We start from the raw sequence: 6,347 nt of genomic DNA, 5'->3' as shown, positions 1-6,347 counted from the left end.
ACAATAGCGCCGTATTACTGCTGCCGTCTGCCTTCTGGGCTGAAACCGGTACCTTTATATAAGCGTGCCAGCCAGGGCAGGCAGGGCACGTGTCCGCCCTACAGATAATCCCCTGTGCTAGCGCCACAGGATAAAGGCACTTTATGTGCGATACTCACGCTCTGGGTAGGCAGAGCCCAGCTAGCCGTGCGTACGCGTGATGGATGGGTTGCCCGGGGGTCAGTGCTGAAAGCTGAGGTAAAGAGGTCACCGAGAGAGGCCAGAAAGTCCCCACGGAGTACAAAGCGCCGTGGCTGCACCCAGCCTCGGCGCATCGCAGTGACTGCACTTAAGCCCATTGCAAACAGCGTGCCCTGGCACACGCAGGTGACTACATCGGGCGTGTCCCCACCTCGCTGGCGGCACGGCGCCTGCGCTCAGGGTTGCTAGAGAGCGAGGGCTTGGGACCGGGTGCTGCAGTGGTCTCACTCGGGGGACGGGTGGCTCCGGAGCACCCCAGAGGACTCAGGTGGATGAGGCTGGTTCAGCCTTTGCATCTCAAGGCTCACAAAAGCAGAGACGGGCCCTGCCTGCTAGTGATGTAGCCCTGGTCTCCCCCTGGCTATGCTGATGGTTTAAAACCCCTTGCAGGGTTTGGCAAGTCTTGGCCAGAGAGCAGCCAGAGCATGGGCAGTGGGTGTGCAAATCCCTCGCCCCCCCGAACGTGTGTTCAGCCTTGGCCTTGGGCTTTCAATCCCTCCAAGCTTGTGCCTTGGCCTCGCAGGGGGATTACTGCCATGATCGGTTGTGAGACACGGCCTCTTTTCCACGATCAGGGCTGGTCTCGCACACAGAAATCATAGTGAAGGCAGGCTGGAAGGGACTTCAGGAGGACATCTAGGCCAACCCCCTGCTCCAGGCAAGGTCATCCTGACCCAAACCCTGCCAGTTGGTGTCTAACCTATTCCTAAAACTATGCAAAAACCCCAGCGCAAACCTACAAGGCACACTGCCCGAAGTCATGGGGAGCACTTCACCCTGCCACCGGTCATGTCGGGCTCAAGTCCTGACACTGCGGGGTTGTTAAAATACACCCAAGCCCCAAATTGCCCCGACATCCTGGCTTCGCTGTCCGGGAGGACCGACGGTACAGGCTGCTAACCCCGGCTTTCATTCCTCCGTGCAGCTCACGAGCCAGGAGCCTGCTTTTGCTCGATCTCCGAGTGCTAGTGCTGCAACCCACAGCTCCCATCGGTCAATGCTTTACCCTTGCCCGCAAAAATCCTCCGACGGGTGAATGCCCAGTGGGTGGCCTGGGAGCGAGATGCCTAGCTGTGCAGGGACATGGGAAGACCTAGCAGACGATCTGGTGTGGCAAACCATCATCCAGGCTGAGTTGCAGCCTTGGTCACGGCCTTTTCCTACCTACAAGAGCCCTCTCCGGTCGTTGGCCTGCAGTGCTTGTGGTTCGAAGGCGGCTGCCCCATCCTGCTGTGAAGGGGGTGGTGGCGCAGAAAGACTTTGCTGCTGTTCACGGGCAAGCCCAGGGGACCCCGGTGGGCTGGGGTAGAGGGATGTTGAAGCCCTCGTCCCCACCCAGCACATGCTGATGCCCGCGGCAAAAGGGCTGTGCTTTCAGAAAGCAGTATCCCATGTGAAAAATGGGAGCCCTTCGATCCAAGACCCTGATAAGCAGATGGTAACAGCTCTGGTCGCCGACTACGGGGCTGCGACTTCGGGCTCACTTCCCCAGGGTGAAAGGTCAGCAATGCAAGTGCAAAATAGCTAGCATGCTCCACAGTCACACCCAGGCTCTTCGGCAGTACCGCGCCTCTGCCGACAAGCCCTAAGAAATATTTGAGCGCACCCAGAGCATATTGCGAATAGCACAGCGTGTCATCTGCCTGGAACGAAGCCCGTCATACCTGACCAACACGATTTCCTGCTACGATTCAGCGGCAGGATCTGCACATGAGGGGTAAGCAGCGGATGTGATTATACCTTGACTTTAGCAAGGCTTTAGACACTGCTTCCAAGACACGCTCATTAGCAAGGCAAAGAAATGCAGACTGGGGGAAAAGTACTGTAAGGCAGAGATGTAACTGGTTGGATCACTGTGCTCAACAACCAGGCGGTAAGGGGTTGATGTCTAGCTGCAAGGAGGTGTCAAGTGAGGTTCCCCAGGGGTCTGCTCTGAGCCCAGTATTATGTGATCCCTTCCTTAATGACTTGGACAATGGGATCAAGTGCATGCTTGGAAAATTTGTGGGTGCCTCCACGTTGCAAGGGCTTGAGGACACTCTGGAAGATAGGGGTTGGATCCAGACTATCTACCATCGCCCGTATTAAATTCAACAAGGACATGTCCTAAGCCCTGCAATTGGGATTAATAATTGCATGCACAAATACAGGCAGAGGGGATGGCTGGTCAGGAACTGGGAGTTACGGGGCACTATCCACTGAATACGAGCCAGCAGTGTGTTCTTGTTGCAAAAAACCAGCCAACGGCATCCTGCATGGTCCTGCAGTCAACAGACGTGATGCTTTTGCCCAGATCAGTACTTCGAGGCCTTGCCGAGAGCCCTGCGTCCAGGTCTGGGCCTGTCATCTCAAGAAAGATGAGGACAGATCTGAAGGAGTCTGGCAGAGAGCGGCAAAGATGTAAATGGCCTGGGCAGCAAGACTTAGGAGGAAAAGCCAAAAAAGGCAAAGGCTGGTCTGAAGAAGGGAAAACTGAGGAGGAAGATTTGATGACAGTTCAAATACCTGAAGGGTGATTGCAGAGAGGATGGAGGTGGGCTTTCCTCTGTGGTCGCAGGGGACAGGACTAGGTGCAGCAGAGGAAACGGAGGCTGGAGATACGGAGGAACTTTGACTCTGCGGGCGGTCGGGCTGTGGCACAGGATGCCCAGAGACATGGTGGCATCTCGGCTCTTGGAAGTCTTCAAGAGCAGGTTGGACAGACCCGCGGCTGGGATGGTTTAGTCAGGGATGATACAGTCTTGAGCAAGGGGTTGGGCTAGATGACCTGGGGAAGTCCCCTCCAGCCCTACGTGATCCTGATACTAGCAACAGCGTTGAAATAGCTGCTACCAGACAGTCAGCGTCCCTCCTAGAAAGTGTCCTGTGCAGTGCTGCTATGCATCTGGGGCCAGTGCAATATTTGCACACCTCAGATAAATGTGATCTCCTCTGACCTCTGCTCCAAGATGGTTTCCCAGCTTCTCTCCACAGCAGGGCTTGCAGCCTGGGCTGAATGCCCCTGGGATGCTCCAGCGCCGAAGAAGCTGCAGAGCTGCATGTGTTAGCGAGCACCAGGCTCCCAGCCCTAGCAGCCTCCCAGACTCGCCGTGAAGCAGTGGCCGGGCTGCAGGAGCTGGCAAAACAGCAACCTGTAGCCTGTACCCGATGCGGTGGAGGTGTCAGCGCTCGGGCATCACGATGGCCACACTGGGATGCTGCCTGCGTCAATCAGGTGGTCGGACCAGAAGATTGACAACCTCTCATGTGAATATATATATATATATATATATATATATATATATATTCACACACACACACACACTTCCCTGGCTCCCCCATGCTCCGATGAGCATCCTTCAGTGGTGGTGGGGAGGAAGATGCCGAGCTCTGACATGACCGTGATGGAAACTGCCTGGGCAGGGGCACGCGTTGCTGCTCCAGCTTTCCCAGATGCGCCGCTCAGGCCTGCTCTGGGCCAGAGACTCTTGACCGAAGCCCACAGCTCCTCTCCCTCTCCTGGCGGCCCAAGGGCTGCAATACCCGACATGCCGGTGACCTTATTCCTGCACGCACAGATTGGGAGACAGCTCTTCAAGGTACTTATAGTCCAGCCTGTTGTATCTAGCACGGTCATACGGCTCTAGGTTAAAGCAGAGAGCTGGGGGTGAGGCGAAGTGGGAGCCTGATGGCCCGGATTAAACACGTCTGTGCATTATTCACAGCCTTTTCTTCCTTTGCGAGGTTGTAGGTGCCAGGGCCAGTTGGTCCTGCAGCCTGGCTCGTCTCGTGGCCAGGTCATTGCTGCCGTCGCGTGTCCCTGCTGCGTGGCTGTGGTGCGAAGCAATGCTGGTTTCTGTGGGTCCCCTCCCCACTACCGTTCAAGATGAAGCAGTGCGCCATGCTCCTTTGGCCGGCACAACAGAAGCGAGGGTAAAAAGCAGCCACGCGACCTCCCGTCTCTTTGCTGTTAAGCTTTGGAGGGCGAGCTGGGACCCTGGCAGACGCCCGCTGCGCTGCTGGAGCTGCCCGCGGTCCAGCGCAGACGGGGCCACAAATGCTCGACTTAAGCAGAAGGCTTTCACCTCTCGGCCCCGCTCGTTCCCCCAACATGCCCGCCGCCCCCCATCCCCTCCAGCCATCTAAACACGTCCTCCTGCAGCACGCTGGCTTCGCCCGTCACCTCTTCAGAGGCGCGCGGCACCGATACAAGCGGCTCCTAAACACAACTCCTCTCCACTTGGCTAGCGCAAGCAGTGCACTGCTGGATCCGCAGATCAGCCCGGTTGCACGGCATCTCCTTGCCCTGTCTTCCTCCCTGTGCAAATCCCCACTCGGTCTTCTCTTCTCCAAGCCAAAATCAGGTCTGGAGAAGAGGACAGCCGAGACTTTGGGCTCCATTCGGAGTAGGGCTGCTTTAATACTGCCATGTAGCCAGGAGAGCCTGGCAAGCAGACCTGCCATTGACTTACTGTGTCCCTTTGGGAAAGTGATGCAGGGCAGCTCCACGCCTCAGTTTCCCCATGCAGGGGCCGGAGGAGGGAGAGGGACAGTGCCACCAGGCAGCCCCCAAAGTGAGTAGGAAGAGAAGAAAAACCTGGAGACAAAAGTCCACTTAAAACTCACATGTTTTATTTGATGTGTTGACATCCAGACAAAACTAGGAGGCTTAAAAAACCAGATGGCTAAACGAAATGCCCCCCAAAACAACCCCAAATACACATATCAGTAAATAAAAAAGGCAAGGCTGGGGACCCTGTTGGCTGCAGCTTGGCCGACGCCAGCCGGGTTAAAGAGCGGATCCCCACGCCGCCCGCATAAATAAGGATGTAAAACCGGACAGGACTAAGGGGCCGGCGCCGCGTGCTGGCGCTGAGCCCGACTGTAAACAATGGGGTAAACCCTCCCGTGGGGCGGGGGAGAGGAGATAGGAGGACGTGAGCTTGGGCTGGGACAGAGACACCAGCTCCGGGTCCCTGCTGTGCCTGGCACGTGGCATCTGCGCCTCCCGCAGCCAGGAGGAGGTGATCCGTGGTCCCGCATTACCCGATTCGCTGGGCCAAAGTTGGGGAGGCGGGGGGTGCTGAAGCCCTCAAACCTAACACCTCTGACCCGCCGATGGGGGCCGGGCACTACAGAGCTGGGCTCACGAATGAAGCACCGCGGCATGCGCAGCCGTGCAGCGTTCCCGGGGCCAGGACTGTCGGAGGCGTCTCGACGCTGCTTTCCGAGGCCGGGCCCTCCGGAGAAAGGCCCCCACGTGTCCGTCTTCCCCGGGGCAGCGGTGCCCGCCTCGGACCCCTGCACCAGGCTCTACATCTCGGGGTCGGGGGCAGCCCTTCGTACTAGCAGCAACTGCCCCCTCGATGGCAGGGCCGTGCCCCCGCGAGCCGCCCTGGACTGAATGGTTAAGAGCACTACCCGGGGATGGGAGCCCAGCCAGGGGGCTCGGCGTCCCCTTCAGCAGCACCCAGCGCGGGGGCCTGAGCAGCCCCTGGGCACTGAAGCTCCTTGCTCGAAAACCCGCTGTGCCCACAGGCACGATTAAAAGCCCAGCCGAGCGTGTTCTGGCTCACCGGCCGGGCAAGGTCCTATTCAGCACACGGAGCAATGTTTGCGGCTCCCCCGGGGGCCAGAAAGCACTGTGGAAGTGGTGTTCACCCAGGGGCACGGAGCCCCCCGGCTTCCCTGCACCCCACCAGCCCGAGAGCCACATTAGACTCCCTCAAGCCACGTGGCCAACCCCTCCCCTTGCTCAAAAACTCATGGGTCTGCCGCTTTCCCACCTCCCGCCAGGCCAGCACATTAAATGCAGACGCTGCTGTGTCACATCTCCTTCCTGGCTCCAAGCCTTCCAGCTTCCCCAGGGCAACTGCTCCAGCCACGACGGCTAGAAACTTGGGGAAATTGGCTTTTAAGTGAAGGCAGAGATTCTCCTCTCACCCCATGACTCCAGGAGCTGGGGCTTGAAGAGGGAAAAAACCATGCCCTCCTTCTTCCCAGGCTCACCACGATAGCATGAGAGCTGGCAATGCTGCAGAAGAGCTGTGCCTGGACTAATGCCATCACCGCGGCTGTGGCCAGAGGGCTAGCGATTCCCCAGGCTGGGTCTTCTCTGGCACGGGAAG

Source organism: Crocodylus porosus, unplaced genomic scaffold (genome assembly GCF_001723895.1).
Source record: "Crocodylus porosus isolate Cpor-Errol unplaced genomic scaffold, CroPor_comp1, whole genome shotgun sequence".
NCBI lineage: Eukaryota > Metazoa > Chordata > Crocodylia > Crocodylidae > Crocodylus > Crocodylus porosus.
This window is presented reverse-complemented; position numbering follows the sequence as displayed.